At 49.6% G+C, this 19,694-nt stretch overlaps 1 protein-coding gene across 1 annotated transcript in view; it reads right to left on the reverse strand.

Annotated features, from left to right (window-relative positions):
- Positions 1-1,121, reverse strand: part of ERG (ETS transcription factor ERG) — a 221,515-nt gene extending 220,394 nt beyond the window's left edge. Inside the window, exon 1 of the mRNA XM_037042964.1 lies at positions 1,074-1,121. The gene's annotated coding sequence lies outside the window, so the exon portion shown is untranslated. The remainder of the gene's footprint in view (positions 1-1,073) is intronic.
- Positions 1,122-19,694: the final 18,573 nt, after the last annotated feature.

The following is a 19,694-nucleotide window of genomic DNA, read 5'->3' on the forward strand; positions in this document are numbered from 1 at the left end:
GATGAAGGAGTCTGCCTCGAACACGCCAGCAGCGCAGGGGTTAAGCCCAGGAATGTGACAGTTCTCCTGGTGATAAGGTGACGGAGAGCTGAGGCCGGCTCAGGGCTCTAAACTACTTGGAGAGAACTGAAAATACTCAAAAATAGTCCCAGTGGTAAATGCACTCTGTGCCTCATGCTATGTCACTCTGGGAAGAATAAAAAAGTGCTTTTTTAACTCACACTGAAAGTTTTCTGAACCACGGAAGCTACAGAAACATGACGAGTGTGAAATCTGCAGCACATATGAGTACGTTTTTTGAAAGGATCAACGAAATTGTTACATCAAGGACAAGTGGTATTAAAGCCGCATTTGCATTAAAATTGTCTACCCATTTTACTGGGCAGTTTGGTCTACTAGTAACAATAGGATCTAAGTCTCATGCTTAAAAATAGTAACAATAACTCTATGCAGTACCTTTGCTAGAACCCCCACATGATATACAATAGCGATAAATGGAAGATGGATTTCTGACAGAAACCAAAAAGACTAGCTGATTTAAAAAATGACAGTCTACATTTTAAACATGCCGGGTTTCCAATTAAAGTGGAACACGGGAAGCCCAGAAGCACAACAGCTGCAGGTCGCGGTGTCTGTCAGAAGGTGAAAAGACAGATTGAGAGCTGGGCCAGGAAAGGAGACGTAGCGGGTTCAGGAGCGCGCGGCCCGGGCGCCGTCGGAGGGCGATTCCACGCGCCGTTGGACCAACCGGGCAGTAACAGCCAAGCCCACATCTGGTCTCTACTTTCAGCCAAGCGTGGGCTTTAATTCAACCCTGATCTCCACTCCAGGCAAGAACAAATAACCTCTTGCTCGGCGCCCCAGCTGCGGCTCCGGCGATTTGCTCTCCTGGCCCGGGCCGAAATCGGCGTGGCTGCTCCTCTCCCGGGGCCTCCTACCTCGCTCGTTTTCCAGGGACCCTCCCGGGTTTCGCACGCCCCACCTGGCCCGGGGCCGTCGGAAGAGCCGACCACCCGCCGCCAACGTCCCCGCAGCCGCCAGCGCGGTACCGACGCCCAGGGCACTGGACTTACCGCGAAGCGAGCTCCGCCGTCGGGGAAAGGCGTGTCCGCACGTGTGCGTCCGCGCGTGTCCGCGCCCGCCTGTGCCCGCGCGCGTGCCTGGCCGTGCACGCCCTGCCGGCCGGCACTGACTCCGGGGCGCCGACGGGTTCAGCCCACGGTGTGGGCGCCGGCTCGGGGAGGCTCCGGCTCCCGCCAATCGCCGCGCAGGGCGGCCGCCCCGACGCGCGACTCACGATCGGAGAGTGCGCGCCGGGGGCGGGGCGGGGGCGCTCGTGTCCCAGGGCGCGTGGGGTGCGCGCGTCCAGGTGCGCGTGGGTGCGCGTGGGCGCGTGTCCGTGCGCGCGCCCTCGGGCGGCGCGGGCGGATCTGGACGCCCGCTTTGGTCGAGCACGGAGTTGGCGGTTCCCAGTAGGAGCAGGAGGAGAAGGGAGAAGCGGCGCCTGGGGCGACGTGAGCGGCGACCCAGTCCAGGCTCCGGCGGGCAGCACGGCACCCGGGACTCGCCTCCTGGAGGGGGAAGGAGCGAGAACCGCAGACGAAGGGAGAGCAGGGACGGGGACAGAGAGGTGGAGAAGCGCGGAGTGGCTGGCTCCTCGTCACTCGGCGTCGCTTTTAGTAAGAAGTAATTTTTCCCCCGCCTCAGCCGTTACAGACGTTAAAATAAGAAAAGTTAAAACTGGTTGCTGCAGTAGTTTAAAATGACCACCGACTGCTTGGGAAGCTACTCAGAATTAAGACGACGTCGCTCGAAGACGATTGGAGAGAAGCACCGCCCAGGTGCCGCCGCTATAGGGATCCTGGAGTCACCACCTGCGCGTGCCCAACCCGGCGTTGGGACGGGACCGCGGGGGCTCGGGAGGAGCTGGATGCGGTCCCGAGGACGCGGAGGAGACACCCCGGCCTGACGGATGCGGTGACAGCAGCCCTGTGACAATAGTGTCCCCAAGAAACAGCCTCAAACAGCGGGAGCCTCCAGGTTTGGCTCATCGACCTGGGGGGCACCGTGCTAAGAATCTGCAGACGCTTTAGTTTAAAAGCGAATTCTGACATCAAAACCGCTTACCTGAGTGCCGCTGCTTCTCTTCACTTCCGTCCCCCGGGGACCATCGCCACTGTCCGGGCGCCTATCGCAGGGACCCCCTTCCAGAGCGTCCTCTCGCACACTCTGCCCTTTCCGACCGAGTGAAAACTACTCATGTCCCTCCCTCTCCAAACTTTAACAGCCAAGAATTTCAGCAAACAGCCAGAAAGAAAGCTAAGTTCCCCCACCCCAAGGGAAGGGAGGGAATAAGCACTCCTTTAATTTGAAAAATAATAATTAAAACTCCCTCAACTTTTAAAGCCGGGCAACACAATCTATTAATTGGTCGCTATTAACATGCAGTTTTATTGACCATAGCACACAGAAGTCCGATTGTGAAGGAGGAGTGTTTTCAATGAGAGTGGAGTTATTTTAGCTGCAGACGTGTTTACATTTCTGTGGTTTAGTCTATAACTTTCTCTTTTTCTTGCTTCAGAATTCTGCTCCATGAAGCAAAGCCCTTAGCTCCCAGACATTCCAAAAAGTCTGCCAAAATAATAGAAAAAAAGAGAGGGAAGAAAAAACACACAGAGACCCCCAAGTCTGGGTCAGGCTGAGGGTTGTAAGTGGGCATCTTAGGTATGCCCCCTTCCCACACACTTTCCAGTTTAAAAAAAAAGCCTTCAGGGCTCCATTTCCTGTTTTCTGGGGAAAAAATAAAATGGGGCTAAGCAGCTGAGTCTAGAAATTACCTTTTCCAGGACCTATAGATTCTGAGAGGGTCTTTAACCCTAGAGATGCCAAAACAGCTCATTCATTTGAGAATCTACCATTAGGAACTGTCCAAAGGAGTGCTTCTCTTTTAAATGGACAAGATTCATGAAACAGCAGATGCATTCTTAGGAAATTTCTTGAGCAAACAGGCACACCATGGTGGATCGGTTACCAGCCCACCTCTTCACAGGAAGCCAAGAGATGATATGAGTAAAAATAAATATTGAAAACAGTGCAGGCCTCGGACAAGCTGCATCTTTTCCTTTCGGAGGCTATAGGATGAAAAGCAGAATGCACATTAAAAGTCACATGTTTAGTCACAGGGCCATGCCATCTTAAACAGTCCGTGCTAGATTCATTATTTGCAAAAATCGATTGATTCCTTAGAATTGCTACCTAGTAACAGAGGAGCCACAATGCTTGTTCTCATGGTCTTCAGAAAATAATATTCAACCTGCCTTTCCCCTACCAGCCGCATGTTCTGGTTCCTTTACTCTTTGACTAGTCTCCAAACAGCCCAGATCCAAGAAACCTCGCTGGATTTTGGAATTTCTCCCCTTCGCCACTCATTTTCAAACCACACCACAGGGAGCCCTTACCATTTCAGGGAGCGCTTTAAAGTAAACAGATTCTCAACCTGCCCAGCGATCTCGGCAGTCCACTGGGCAATGGCTCCGCTCTATAATCCCACGTTACCCTGGCAACGTTTCTCGATTATTATTACTAGTACCTAACATTATAATACTATAGAGCAGTACTGAAAATAATAGTGCGTGCCAACTGGCAAAGAGCATGTTTTGTGCATAAAGACTGCTTCTGTAGTATAAGGAACGTGCTTTTAACGATCCAAGTTACCACTGTTTAGAGCAGAAAAAAAATAAGTTCAGAAAAAAACACACGTCATTTGTGGCTCCCCCTTGCTACTTCTTTCCCTGAAAGACACCATGAAGAAATAATGATGGAGATAGGTGAGAGAGAGAAAATGTCGTTGTTGTTGTTATTGTTATTATGTTTATTGATTTTAAAGGGGCAGAAGAGAGAGAGAGAGAAATGTTGACTAGTTGCCTCCTGTACACACTCTGACCTGGGCTCAAACCCGTCACGGAGGTAGGTGCCCTAACTAGGAATCAAACCCCTAACTTTTGGTGCCCAGAACAACAATCCAACAAACTGAGCCACCTGGCCAAGGCACGAGCATATCGTAAAGGGCACACCCTGAGCCCACTCACAAGACTGGGGTCGCTAACTTTGAAAAATCCCAGAGTTTTGCAGAGTTAGGGCAGCATCTCCTCCAGCTGATTATATCTTGCAGTTGCAGTTAGGAAGTTGTTTCCATTGTCTAACCTAATCCCCGCCTACTACCACAGCACTCCCTCAGTCTGGTCCATAATCAAGGTCAAATAGAGGAAACCAGTTTCAACAAATTAAATCGACTAAGTGTTATTTGGAAAGCCAACAGGACACGAGTCATGGAGGCACATTCACTCTCTGTTCTGCTGGACAAACACAAGACACAGTAACTCTAAGCTAATAAAAATATGACTTAAAAGGAAGGGTTTTTATATAAACACCTCTTGACACACTTAATTCTTATAAGAATTAGTATTTTTAAGTATTTCATACCTGAGATGATCTTTTTATATAAGGGTTTGTGGTCGACTTAATTCCCTTTGAAATCCCTTTTATCCAAAAGATGTTTTGGATTAATTTAAGTATTTGTTACTGGCTAATGTCAAGTTCTTATTCAATGAAATGTCCTGCATTGGGTTGTCACACCTGTTAAATATAAGCCCCCTTTTCTTTTGATATTCTGAGAAGGGCCTTAAAAGGTTTACATCCTTCAATATGGAGATTTAATTGCTTTACCTATAATAAAAATAATCCCTATAAACTTCAGATTGTGGATATTTCAAAGCTTTAAGAACGATTGGATCGGGATGTAAAGGTTGCAGTTCAAAAAGCCTTCCACTTTTAATATAACGTGCACAGAGTTATGAGTTATAAACTCCTGGTTATCATTTTGTAAGGTCTGGTCTTTGTTGTCCTCGCATGGAGCCTCTGTGAGCTCCCTTTATGGCCGAGCAGCTAGTCCTCGTGGGCGCGTGTTAACTCTGAAAAGGGCAGCCTATGCCTCCGCAGTAAATGCTCTCGGGGAGGAAGTCTCAGGTTCCGTTTCAAACGAGGTCCTAGAGCGAGGCCCCACACTGACACTTTCACGTCTTCAGTGAGTTCAAATGGGGCATGAGGCCACTCTGAAGGGCAGCCCTGGCCTGGGAAAGGAGACAGTTGGCAGGCTTCTGTCGCTGGCCGTTTTTCAGCTTTCCACGCCAGGAGTGCCCTTCAGCGTGCCTCTGGGCTTCCTGAGCCCTTCCCGGCACAGCCTGGCTCCATGCACGGAGACCTTCTTTCCATCACAGAGGTGGTGGGGACAGGAGCTTCTGTCCTTCAGGGCAACCCACCTTCCTTCGGGGCAATCCAAGACAGAGGAGGCAGGGGAATAGGTGTCAGGACTCTAGCCTTGGGGTTCAACCTGCAGCATCCCTACGTCCCCCTGCCCGTGCCACCAGCCCTGTTCCATCCCCTCCAGCACTTCTATTCTGGACTGTTAATGAACGCCGAAGGGCAGGGGCCGCGTTCCCTCCAAGAGTCCGGGACCTGCTACACAAGCACTACTGTTATCTTTCACTCCCAGCCACTGCGCAGTCTGTTTCCTGCGTTCGTTGCCCTGCAGACTGATTCCGGGCACCGCTCGCACTCTGCAGCCCTTTTCGACTCACGTCAGATGCCGTTTGTCTCCAGTCCACACAGCAGTTCCTAATAACACGTGGTGACCACAAACTGCTCCGTAAAATTGCATAATGCGTAATTCCTATCAACTTGCATAATCCACAGAAGAAGTTGATAAGAAACACATTGTTCTCCTGTCAGTGAGCTTTGGTGACAAAGGTTATACAAATGAACCAGGAGACCATGTTTGTATTGTTTAAATGGAATTACATGCAGCGCTTTGGGAGATTCATGCCAGCCCTCCGGTGATTGTATTTAGGCAATTTGCTCTTGAGCTTCATGTTCTATGACACAATCCATCAATGAACAACTTTGTCATGTACATTTTCATCAGCGTGGTTACTCGGGAGTGCAAAAGCAGTTGCCTTTTTAGAAAACAGAGACAATTTCTTCTCAGGGGTCCTCGTATTGATAATGGCATTGGCCCCACGGTGCATCGATGCAAACGAAATCAATCTCTTAATGACTTCCTTTTAAATAGTAAACTGTTATCTTATGATTATGGATGGCCCGATGTAATTTTCATGAGTGGAAAGTCTATTTCAGATGGCGTGCACAGACCATGGGTGGGGACTGTGTGAGAACAGGACCAGCTTGCCCAGGGGTGGCGACCAGCACCAATCAGCCTGTGGCCTTGGCCAAGTCACAGCCTCTGTGCCGATGCTTCCATTTCCTTCTCTGTTAACTTAGGCTGCTGGAGTGGATGACCCAATGCTGAACACAGGGTCCCCCAGAGAAGAACTTGGACTGTTCCTCTTTATGTCCCTACTTTTCAGTATTGGGACTGATGAGCTGATTGACTGCACAGCCTATTAGAAATTATACTCCTCTTGCTTGGATCAGCCCTGCCGCGCCTGCCTCGGATCTTCCATTTCTTCCAGGAGAGCATGCTACTACCCAAGTGTGGTCCCCGGAAAGGTACCAGTCTGTGAAATTTGTTACCAGACATTGAGAGTAGGCGCGTAAAAACTTCCATAGCAATGTTTCGAGGTAATTTTATTATGTCTACTCAATCTAATAATCAAAATTTGAGCTTGGATTTTGTATACCTTTTTTTTTCATTTTTCCTAGTAACTTATTTTTCTTATATTTCATAAAATATCCATTAAAACATATTGGAAATATTTTTAAAATGAAATTAAAAGAGCTCTGGCTGGTATGGCTCCATTGGTTGGAGCATCATCTCATAGACCAAAAGGTCATGGGTTCAATTCCCAGTCAGGGCACATACCAAGGTTGAAGGTTTGATCTCTGGTCAGAGGGCATACTAGAAGGCAATCAATTGGTGTTTCTCACATCGATGTCTGTCTGTCTGTCTGTCTCTCTTCCTCTCTCTCTAAAAAAAGCAATAAAAAATGTCCTCAGGTAACGATAAAAAAATAAAATTAAACTAAAAGGGTGTTTCCGCACAGAGGCTTTGGGAGACAGCACCGTGGACTGCACCAGCCCCACATTCCTGGACACTATTTGGGAAAACATGAAATGTGTGACCCAGCCCTGCCTAAGAAACTGATTAATTCATTGGATCAGACTAAAACTTCTCAACCCGACCTTCTCATAAAACTACTATTTTTCCTGCTAGTCAGCAGATGGGGCAAAGGAGGAAGCTCTCAGTCACTGAAGAAATCACCATTCTCTGAGCACATGCAGTAGGGTGTGAATGAAGGTTTGCGGCTGCTTTAACAAGTTTCGGGCCTCCCACAGTTGGGGTGCAGGTTTTCTTTTAGCTTGACACCCACCGCTGCCTTACATGAATTCCTCGTTACCCAGGGGTCTCCCCCACCCTCTGCTGACTGTGCACAGCCAGCCACTTTCACTTTCATAGCATGGATCACAGTGTTGGAAAGACAATCCATCTTGGCAAATGTCCTTTGATTCCTCGGCTTTGGTGCCACGTGCTAAACCTCAGGTAGCGCTAGTCATGGCCCCCCGCACCTCATTGTATCTAAATATAATCAATCCAGCTGACCCTCTGCCCTCGATCCCACTGGCTCGCCTGATTTCGCCCCCAGGTGTGGGGAACTATTCCCTCAGACACCAGCACCTCCTATCTACCCTGAGTATCAGCGTGTGCAAAACAGCCCAGAAGTGCCAGGGATTGTACGGAGGCACAACCTCAACCAATGAGGGCCAGCTGTGAGTGGGCCCATACTCAAGCTCAACCAATGAGAGACAGTTTGTGGGCGTGCCCATGCCCCAGCTCCCCACCCCTCAGGGACACAACTCTGGAGCACAGGCTAAAAGGTCACCTAAAGGGTTTCCCTTCACTTAAGCCCAAATGCCGTGGAGTGGTAACCAGCTCCCAGTGAGTCACTTGTCTCCGACCCTGGTCCTGCACAGGCGCAGAACTTATCTGTGGACTGGATCCAAGAGGGGACCAAAAGCCAGAGGGCATGGCCAACATTAGACTTAGAACCAGGATGAGCTTGAAGGTCACCTCCATGGGAATTCGGGCATTGAGAGATTTGGGGGCCTCACCCTCTCAAAACCTGACTGATCAAACAGCTGATGTCAAGGAGGCCACAGCTCTGTCACTTGTCTAACCCGCCCAAAGCTGCTGTCGTCCAAGAGAACCTCGTCCTTCCCCCACCCCCACAAGGCAGGCAGGACAGCCCTCTCCCCTCACGCACTGATTTCATCCTTCTTTGCAGCTTTTTAAAGTCACTTTAACCAAGGAGGGCAGAAAAGAAGTGGTAGAAAGAAGTGATGGGAGGTCAGGGTAAAATGCACGTGGTGTCACTCTGCGTCACCCACGGGTGACCATGACTAGTGGGATGATGGTCAGAGGAAGCAAGTCCTCACCCAGCCCTGAGCCCAAGTCACAGGGCAGCATGAACCCTTGAGTACTAAGAAGCCCGGGCACGCCTGTCTGTCTGTGCAAGCCAGAGAGAAGGACAGACAGCACCTCCCAGAACAGTTGGTATTTCTCATGTCACCTCCAGCACAGGGACAGGCGTCCTGCTCCAGTTCACACGCCCTTCCATCGCGGAACTCGGCATGTGGTACGATTACGTGTCTCTGTCTCCTGCCAGCCCTGTGAACCTTGGCACTTGGTTTTGTCCTATTTATCTTAGTGCTCCCAGAGCCTGGCACATGAAAGATACTGAATAAATGGTTTTTAAATTGAGTTGAAATGAATTAAATTTGGTCTGCTTTGTCTTGGATTAAAATATACTGGAGCTAAAAGTGAAACATGATATAGTTTGTGTGGATGGATAGATAGACAGAATATAAATATAATGAGTAAATATACATTATATTTATATTCTATCTTTGCACCCTCACTCTCTCTTCCAAACAGATCTGAGTTGAGGCAGAGCGGTGCGTGTTCACTCATTCCATTAATCAATCAGGTCCAGAGTTCAGTCTGATTGTAACAATATTCAGCCAAGGATTTCAAATCATCATTGTGGAAAGATACCCCGGAACCCAGGGCCTTGTGGCCTGGTTCCAAAGAAAAGAAAACACAAACTTTTTCTCCACAGCGTTTTGTTGCGAAGAGCAGTCTCCCCTGTGCATTTTATTCCCTGGCCCACAACTGACTGCCAGATTGCTGATGAGTAGGCGGGCTGAGCCGTCCGTTGACTCTGGGGGATCATGGCTAAAGTTACGTACTGTTTACGATATCCTCCCCCAGAGAAGCCATTGCAGCTTTGCCTCCCGCCACCCCACATGCCCCCCACCCCGCCCCGGTTTCCCACTGGCCCTGCGCCTGCTCTGGGGACCAAGCTCCCTTTCATAAGTTGCAGCAGACCCGCCAGCCCCCAGTTCCCTCTGCGGGCCGCATCTCCCAGACCAGACCACTTCTGTTGAGTAAGCTGTCTGTTTCTATGGGGTCTGTCACCAAAGGACTTAAATTCTTTTACTACCGAAGTCACTGGGCTTTTTTTTTTTTTTTAAACAATCCTTGGAAACAATCCCAGCTTTAAAAAGAACGAAACTCAACATTAAGCCAAATACAACTTTTGAATAATTTAAATGAGAGCTACTTAAGTCTTCTGAAAACAGCGCCAACCGTGTGTTCTCTGATGTGAACAGGAAAAAAAATCATTATGCACCAATGTGCAGAATTTGAGCCCATGCAGATGGCATGTTTTGCACCATGGATGGCGTTACTGTTTTGGCAGAAGCATTCCTGCGACTGGCTCGGCCGAGGGTTTCCACGGCCGCGCGCCCTGGCAAATCGGGCTTCGGGGTTTGGCTTGAGGGTAGATCTCCAAGTCACATTACAGCTACATCCATCATCAGATTTTCCTGGGTTTACGTTTCTCCTCATTTTAAGTAGATACATCAGAGGCCGAGCTACAGCCAGCAGCCAGGTTTCTCAGTCTCTGTTTGGCCGAAATGTCTTCGGGCTTCCAGAAGAGTCTCTGATGGTCATTTGACGTGTAAAGACCGAATACAGCATTAAGATATTTTCCAGAGAAAAGCAGAGCCAACAGCACAGCGCGGAGGAACAAGGGACTGCTGACTTGCTCTGCCACCCCCGTGTGACGTCAAAGGGCAGATCGGAGGGTTTCTCCCTCAGCACCCACGATATACACTGTGCAAGCCTGGAGCCATGATGTTGGCGGGGCACCAATATGCAGATTTTCCTTGAGTTGGCTCCCTTGTAAGGAAGTGAAGCTGCCTACGCAAAACTCTACAGCAAGCCTGTGTGAGAGAAGAGCCGCAGAACAGAGCAGAGCACTATTACAGACTGAGCTGCCTGCAATGTCTTTTTCTACGTCAGAAACCAAGATGGGCTTCCTGTAAGCAGGTCAAACTTATGCACCCTTGTGTTATGTTCTCTCCACTGGAGGTGGATCAGGAACCAGCTAGAGAAGCACAGGTTCGTTTGTGCACTTGGCACACGTGTTGAGCACCTAGTGCATGCATCGTGCCAGGCACGGAGGGTGAGAAGAGGGCATGACTTGCTCCCTCCAGGAACTCAGGGTCTGCTGTAGGCCAGCGGAGAGGGAGGGTCAGCAAGTGTGGCCTCCCCAGCTCCGTGATAAGAGTAATGAGAGAAACGGTCTCGAGATTCACTCCCGGGTAGCCAGATGCAACACAGATGGAGATAGGACCTCATCTGTTGGGCAGAGCCGTGTAATTTTAAGTAGACTCGAACCATATCTGTCTAGAAAGCTATAGTCAGATGTCCAAGCCAGATCTCGGCAAAGCAGATGAATCTCATTGACACAAACCTTGTAAGGAAGGTCACCATGTGAACGAGCAGGAGGAAATTCTGATAAATCATGTAACATGAATTTCATGAAGTTAGACCCCACCTTATAGAACGACTGTGCTAATCAGATAAAATCCAAACATGAATTAAAAATTGGGAATCAAAAAAATGGCGTTGACACCATTCATTTAGCACACATGTGGATTTTTTCTTGTGTGGATTCAAGAGTTGAGAATGTTACCCAAATTCTGTAACAGAAGCATAATTTGGCATATCTTTAGTAAAGCCTAGCAACACTTCAAAAGAGTTTGTGATGTTTTTAGCAAGAGAGTAAGTGTGGGGGTCTGGCTGACCCTGCTAAGAAAATTGAGTATAAATTCAAGACTGAAATGGTGCCAAGAGGCTCCCCAGACCACCTTGGCCCATGAAAATTTTTGCTTTCCTTATGATTAGTTCAAGGCAACAGAAATATTATCCTCCTCATGTAGTTTGTCCCCTTCTGCTTCACGTGACCAGCCTTTCCCTCTCTGTCCATGGGAGTCATTTCTCAGCTATCGGGCCCTCTCGTCTGTTCCCTGAGCGTGGGGACTTCTCCCACTGCAGAGTCAGTTCCACCTCTTCTCTCTCTGCTTTTGGACTCTCAACACCAGTCACTGTGGACACCTAAAGATCACCCCTGGTTTCAGGGACGGAGCTGCTGAATCGCCTTTGAAACAACTGCAACACAGTTGATTTTTCTACAGTTCGTATAATACCAATGCATAAAGTAGGTACTCCAAAAAAACCCTCGTAGGTGACTTAACAGCTTCTGAAGAATTGAGAATTTCACCCGAGTTCTATAAGACAACTTTGTGTATTTGGGGGTAAGGGGCTAGCAATATAGCTTATGAAGAGCTTGTCATACAAATTCCAACAAGGGGGTACCCATGGGCCCATTAACCAGAGGCACCCCATGTTTGGATATATTTTAAACTAGAATAGAGAGGGAGATAGAAAAAGTCAGTGTCCAGAAGAACTTGAAATTTTTTTATCGTTTACTTATCTGAAGCTTATTTTCCCATTGCGTATTCCCTACTTCTGTTTTGCTTTATGTCAGTGGTGACTGGAACTCATCTTCACCTTCCTGAAAAACAATCATTTTATTTACGATATTCAATAAGCAGCATGATTTTATCCTTCCTTGTCTTTAAAAATTGTTTCTGTATTTGTTAATCCCAGAGGGAAGCAGCTCATTCACAGAAGAAAGCAGCTTCATCTCCACAGAAACTTCAGGTATTTGGGACGAGACAGGCAGCTTTAAACGACCCAAACGTGGCTCTCGCCCAGCCCTTGTTGGGCCATCACTCAGTCGGTCACCTCCCCGCCTTGTCTTTCTAGCATCTCATCTTATTAAATAAACCCACCTGTAACAATGTTGTTTAAGTCTAGTCGGGAAAGAAAATGACTCTGTACCCGCCAAGGATGGGATATATAAGAATTCTTAACAATGAATAAACGGCATTCATGCCATCAGAATTTCTCCGCCTTCTTTGATGAAGTAACTAGAGTTTCACTTGAATTATCAGCGCACTCAACACAGTATGCCCCTGGTAACAGGATGACAATTTTTCACTCCCCCAAAGCCGTTTTATAAGACGGTGCAGATTTCAGCAGCGACATAAATAACAGCGTTGTTTGAAAACTCATGAGGCAGCTTTCCGTTTGTTGCTCTGCCTCCTTCCCCACGTCCCTCCCCACCCAGCCCTCCCGCCTCCTCCCGAACCACACCTCTCTAGAAATACTCGCTTTCTTAATGAAAACCATATTTAAGGAAAAAAGAGAGAGAGAGAGAGAGAGGGTTTGCATGACCCACTGGAACGCCTGGACAATCTTCACTGTCAGCTTCAGACGACACGTGTCTTAGGAAAGTCTGGGCCCCTGCCCGTCTGGCGGAGAGAGCCGTGTCCCACATCTTTATGAGAAAGAGGGACAAAACTTCTGTTTTTGGCATTTTATATTGGAGCCTGTTTTAAGTGGGGAGGAAAAAAATAGCAACGTAGAGTCTAGACAGAAGGGATGGGGGTGAAATCTGGAAGCCATCCCCCCGGCGAGGGCAGCGGCTGCCGCCGGTGAGGATCGCCTTACGCGGCCTAATTACACATGAAAAATGTGCACATCATTTCTCTCGGCTGCTTGGAAAAACCGGTGCTCCAATGGTGCTCTGGGACGGTGGCAGCCGAACCAAACTGATATTGTGGACTTGGGGTATCTTACTCCCTGCCTTTTGCGATGGAAGGTGTTTTAGTGTTTTGGTTTTCCCCCACAGGGAAGTTCGTATTCCTCTCGCTCCTCCAAATATTTTTAGTGCATTTTAAATTAGGCACATGGGCACATTCTATGAAGAACATTTGGATGTGAAAGTAGGTTACGTACGGGGTGAAGTCAGGCACGTTTCTGATGCGAAGTCTCTGTAAGGACTTGGCTCCGTGTTAAGGGCCAGGCACTGGAGGTCGGCTGGGCTCCTAGGGTCTGATTTACGGGGAGCTGATTTGTTGTTACGATAACTCCTAAATCATGGACCCGGCTCGCGCAATCACGGCGCTCTCGCCAGGCATGGCTCTGCGGTGGAGGCGTGACAAGGGTTTTTTTAAAAGACTCCTTCAATACAGTGTCTTTTTCCAAGACTTCAAAGCATGTTTCAGATATTAACATTCTGTCACGTGGCAATCCTGGGGCCTGAGGAGGGGACGGGGTTGTGACCAGGAACCGAATTGGCAGAGGGTGCTCTGTGCGGGTTTTGAGGCCGTGGTGTCGCTTCACCTGCAAAACATGAAAGAAGAGAAGAAGTTCAGAACCTGTCCTAACATGACAGAGAAGAGCTAGCGAGTGTGTGTGTGTGTGTGTGTGTGTGTGTCTGTGTGAGAGAGAGAGACAGAGGTAGAGAGACGCAGAGAGAAAGGGGCAGACAGACAAGTGGACAGAGACTCTGGCTTCTTAAATGAGACACGAAATACGCTCTAGTGACTGGTCCAAGTTCTCACAGTGGCACTTACGGTTGAAATGAAAATAGAGACATTTCTATCATCTGCTTGGCACTCTCCAGCCTTCGCTAAGAGGAACCGAAGAAAGTATTTCACGAGAACAATAGTACGCATGACCTATCAGCACATAAAAGTTGTTGTCACACCTTGTACGTTTTTTTTCTGCTGACTACTGTCCTTGCTCCAAATCTTTGCTTTGGACTTAGAAACTCACTCAACTCCGTCATTCAATGCTTTGTTTGAACTTGACAGGAAAATCCGACCATCGGCCTTTATGAACTTAGAGTTGGTCTACAATAGGAAGACCCTGTCTAGACTAGGACCATGAGTGCCGAGGAGCAGAGGCTGATTCTGTGAGGGTTTTGGTACAGGTGTCTCCACCTTCACAGCCAGGTAAGGGGAGGCAAAGGTGCCTCCGTTTATGACAGCAGCGAGTCCTGGAAGGATGAGAGGGTCTTCATCATGGCCCAGGGGAGAGAGTGGCGGCTGGAATAGAAGAAGCACTGGAAGGAAGAATAAAGGCTTTGACAGAAAAGCCAGGGTAGGGGGAGGTTTAGTTCCCTCCTGCCAAGGCCTGAGGTCACCCTTGGCCCAAGTCCCAGGCCCCACCTGGAGCAAGGGGCCTAGACTCCTGGCTTATGTGGGGCCTCCCCACCCAACATAAGGTCCCATCTTCCTTCCTGGGTGGGACCCTCAGCACCTTTCCATGTGCACCATGGACCCCCTAGCTCTGTGGGGTGCCTGTGTATCGCTTCTCAGGAAATGTTCCTAAACCCATGAAAGCCACTCAGTGACACTGATATCAGAGACCAAAACATAACAACAATAACCATGTGGTATGTATGCTTCTCTATTAACTCATTACATAAAATGAATTATGGGTACATCTGAGCGTTAGAATACTGAAGAAACCGTGAGCAAAATCCGTATGTCAAAATCCACGTATCTGCAACAACTGTAACATGCCATGAAGATATGTGGGAATTGTGTTGGTGACAAAAGCCACGTGGACGTAAATAATAATGGGGAGGGATTATCTCGTAAATATTGGCAAGGCAATAGTGAAAATTGAATTTTTCCTTCTCATCCAAGCTCACCCACACCAGGTTACACACCCAGGCCTTTGGAGAGCTCATTTAAAAATTCTGGGAACAAGAGCTTCAGTCTTAGCCCCCACCTGGAGGGGGCAGCAGAGAGCCACACACCCACAGCCTCCCCTGGGGATCCTAAGAGTGCACACACCCTGACTTTCAGCCGAAGGCACCAAAGCATTCTGGCCACTTTTGGCCCCCATCTTGGAACTGGAAAGTGTCCCCTGAAGTCCTCAGCTAGTTCCCAGCCTCTACACACTGTTTCCTTCAAACTTCACCACCCATTCATTCATTCATTCACTCACGTGTTCCCTCAGCAAATGTTTATTCGGCGCTGACTTTGTGTGTGCACAGGCGGAGGTCTTGAGACGCAGCCCCGGAAAGGACAGCTCCTGGCCGTCGTGGAAAAGGCATGCGAGGTTGGGTGGAGGGGGAGATGGGCTACCATGAAACACACACACAGGTGGTGAGCACTGAGATAAGGCCCCCGCAAGGGGGTGGGGGGAGGATGGAGAGGCCCCAGAAGCTGGAGGTCAGGGAGGGCCTGGGAGACAGTGAACAGAAGCTGAAGGGAGGGATGGGGGGATAACAGGAAGATACTGGAGGAAGGGTCGCATGTGGCAGTTTGGGGAAACAGCAGGGACTGAGGAAGGCTGGAGCCTTGTGGGCAGTGGTTAATGAGCCAGGTCTTGTGGATGGCTCGCTGGTGACCTCGGCAAGCAGAGACAGTAGGGTGATGAGGCGGGACGCAGGGAGAGGCTGCTGCCGTAGTGCTGGCAGACACGGTGAGGCTGGACTGGACAGAGGGACACCACAGACACACCCCTGACTCTGGTTCAGGGCGGAATCTGTCAGCCTGCCAAGCCACCGGGGGCAACCATGGTGGGGACAGCGAAAAAACATGGAAGACGAGGAGCCTGTTCTAACATTCCATCCTGTGCGCTCTCAGCAAGGGCTGTTAAATAAACTGGGGCGACCCCCTCCATAGTCAATTGGCTGCAGCCACGAGACTCAACCCCGTGGAGGGGGGGACCACACAGGTGCATGCCCTGGTTCAAATTCACCACGCTGCGCACACTCTTCACAGCTGACGATTTCATTCTATAGGAATCATCTTCCGCTGATGAGTAGCAAATGAGATCATTCTCAGTGTTAAGTCTCATCCACACCTTGCACTGCCCTCTGAATGTCCCTGGCCCCCTGTCTCTGATTTCACAACAACGGTAGCTAACACTTGGATGGTGTGTGTTCCCCAGGGGACTGGCACCAGCCTGAGCATTGTACACAGACTATTTCAATTAGTCATCACCAACGGTAACAGGTAGATGCCACTATTATCTTTGTGTTGCTGGTGGGGGATCAAGGGGCAGAAAGGTAGCAGGACTCAACCAGTGTCTGCTAAGACATGACAAAGCCACACCCACCCTCTTCTGCTCAGGGCCATGTCCAGAACCAAACTTGAGGCACACCCCAAAGGTCTCAGGAGATGTCAAGGGCCTGGGCCACAGTGCGGTGACCACACGTGGCTGGAATGCCTCCTACGGAGACTCAGGGCCCGTTTCTCCATGGAGTTAGGAACCGCCAGTCAGCTGTAAGAATCTGACCAAGATTCTAATGACCAATGCCACCCCAAAAATTCCCTTGGGAAAGGGACAATTACCTTCTGCACCCTGGGCTGGGGCCCCTGCGTTCCAACCTCGCAATCATTACTTTTGCTCTTTTCTGAATTCTATCTAACTTTCCTGCACCCCTCTAACTTTTTGAATGCTATTGACCTTTGAAGAAAGTTTAGTAGTTAACAATAGAGAACATAAGACTACAATACACAGACCAGGTTATCGGAGGATTTTGATATTTCAGAGCTACACGTGGATTATTGACATGTTGGCCTAGAGGTCAAACCTAGATCCCGAGTGTTCAAGAGACCAATGAAGAAACATTTCTGCTACAAACCAGGAGTCCAGCAGCTGGGTGGTGGGGCCGAGACATGAAGATCGCCCTCCAGGATGGTTATTGGGGGTCGCAGCCCATGAAGTTTCTGGAAAGGCCTTCCAGCCTCCTACCCTGCCCCCAGGCTCCTCTTTCTAAGTGACAGTTGGCAGGCCCGGCTCTGGCCTTAGGGTCCCACAGTATGATTTCAAAGTCCAATACCTCTTTCACCAGGCTGTCGTGGTGCAGGGTCAAGGGTACAGGGATACCCCCAAGGGGAACCCCACCCCTCCCAGGAAGCTGTGCAACTTGGCACAAATTCCTTCAGCACTTTGGGCTTTATTCTCCATGTCTATAAAATGGAGACAGTAATACCTTCCTCACTGGGTCTTGGGAAATCAGAGGTGGTAGAAGGTAGAACACCTGATGTGTAGAAGGAGCTCCTTCAAGCCCAGCCGTCCTGATGATGGTGGAAATTGCCCACGCAGGGCCCGTATCCTCCCACACAATCCAAGGGCAGACCTGGGGCCTCCGTGGCCGCCACTCTCAGCAGACGAGGAGCGAGTGTGCGGCATGCCAAGCCTTCACCACAGGCAACGTTCCACTGCTGAAGTCAGATGACTCCCCCGGGCTGCGGGGAGGAGCAGAGGGGGCATTGCGGGGAGCTGGGGGCCATGGGGGACGCCTTGGCTGAGTGGGCCCTCTGCCCGGGACAGAATGGTGGTGGCCTGGAGAAGCAGCTTCTCAGGCAGCACTTCCCAGCACTTGCTGACAAGCTCAGGCCAGCCAGGGGGAGCAGGGGAGCAGGGGGTTCAGTCAGAGATAACCCCAGTCTCCTCTCTGGAACCTCATCGGTCCCTCAGTAAATCCCAATGGTGCTGGGCCCCTGGGCCAGTTCCTTTTTCTCCTGGGCTGTGTCTTATCCCGGTTCACACCCTGTTGACCTTTTGCATGTGAACGAAGTGGTTGTGAAGCACTAGCAAGGCCACACGTGTCCCCGATTTGCCATGAGGTGGCATGAGACATGAGTGTGTTGCACAGGACATGAATTACCTATGTTCACATGTAATACATTTCAGATGCTCACCTATGCATATTTTTAATGTGGAAGGATGGGTAGAGGCAACCCAGATCTCAAACTGTGGTCATCCCCCAGGGATGGAATTAAAGATGGTACTTTTCTCTCTTCTTCATACACTTCCAGTTTGCTGACTATTTTTATATGCTTGAATTTCCCAGTTTAAAAAAATTGATTACAGCTGTTGGGAGTTCTGGTGTTTTGGGTTTGATCACAGAACCAGGGGCTGTTAGAGCTGGAGGAGCCCCTGGTGCCTGTGGCCCTTCGGCCTTTGCCATCCGCCACCTATCCCGTCCACCATCTGTCCCAGCCGCAAGGGGCCCAGCTCGCTGTGGGCCAGCCTGGCTTCCTGTGGGCGCAGGCGCACGATGGCTCTCTCCAGGGGGGACACGCAGCTGCGTGAGCCATTAGGGGTGGGGACGTCCCATCTGAGGCTCATATGCCCCAGGGAAAGAGCCTCTGGCGCAGGGTCCTGGCCGAGGGCGGGGGAGGGGCAGACTGCGGTGCCCTCTGACCTTCTGTCCCCCTTCATCCAAACCTAGCCCCACTGGAGGGCGCCCCTTCCCACCTGCCTGAACCCCTCCCTTTCAGTTGCCACTTGGGCTTGCTTGTGGGTAAAGAACAACTGGAAAGTTCCAAGTGGGGGACTAGTCAGTCTGCATTTTAAACGGCACGCGTATAATGGGGTGAGGGGGAAGCCTGTAATAAGAATGACCTACGAACCCTGCAGAATGTTCTGGGCTTTTACCTCCTTCCTTCTCCCCACCCCTGCTCTTCCCACTTACCCATTAGTCCTGCTGCCTTTTTCTTTCCCAACCTCTTGGCCTTTGCATCTGCCATTTCTGCCAGTATGTCCCCCCCCGCCCCACCCCCCATACGGCTTCCTTTTCCTTTAGATCTTCCCTCCCCAAAGGCTTTCCTAACCAGAATGTGCAATGAAGACACTGGCTTTAGCATATTGGATTAAGTACAATCCTTTTATTTTTTTAACTTATTAACATTATTTTGTTAAAACACCCTAGGTGATATTTTTAAATGCCTTATGGTCCTTGATGGATTTCTTCTAAGTGTTGTGATTTGATTGCTCTTGTCACCTGTTTCTTTATTTGTAATCCACCTTGTTCCAACCTCAGCAGGTGCCTTGCCCGGCATGGCTCAGCTGGTGGGCATCACCCTGGAAAGCAAAAGGTGGCCGGTTTGATCCCCAGTCAGGGCATGGGCCTGGGTTGCAGGTCTGATCTCCGGTCAGGGGGGCATACAAGAAGCAACCAATCAATATTACTCTCTCACATCGATGTTTCTCTCTCTTGCTCTTTCTCCCTCCCTTCCTCCTCTCTAAAAATAAAAATAACACAATTTAAAACTTAAAAGAACACACAAAATCTTCAGCAGGTGATTTTTGGGAATCATTACTATGCATGTCAGAAAAAACTATTCCCCTCTCAAGGCTTGCGAATTTAGGGGAGCAGTAATGGGTGGCACCCTGCACTGGAGTGGGAATAAGAAGGGTGAGCTGGAGGCTCCTGAGGGCCCAGACCCACCGATCAGGAGCCTTTTAGCCTGCAGCTCACCCACCTCCAACATCCTGGTTAGAATCATATTTCCCCATTTCTCAGGCTGGGGGGCCCTGGGAAGATCCACAGTCAGCTTGCAGGGCCTGTGGGCCCTGTTCCACTTCCCAGGTATGAAAGTGAGTGAAGGGCACTGAAGGCCCCCCAGCAGGGGTGAAAATTAATGTGGCCATGTTGGAGAAAACTCAACCT

Source organism: Sturnira hondurensis, unplaced genomic scaffold (assembly GCF_014824575.4).
Source record: "Sturnira hondurensis isolate 20B ecotype Veracruz unplaced genomic scaffold, ASM1482457v3 Scaffold0003874, whole genome shotgun sequence".
Taxonomy (NCBI): Eukaryota; Metazoa; Chordata; class Mammalia; order Chiroptera; family Phyllostomidae; genus Sturnira; species Sturnira hondurensis.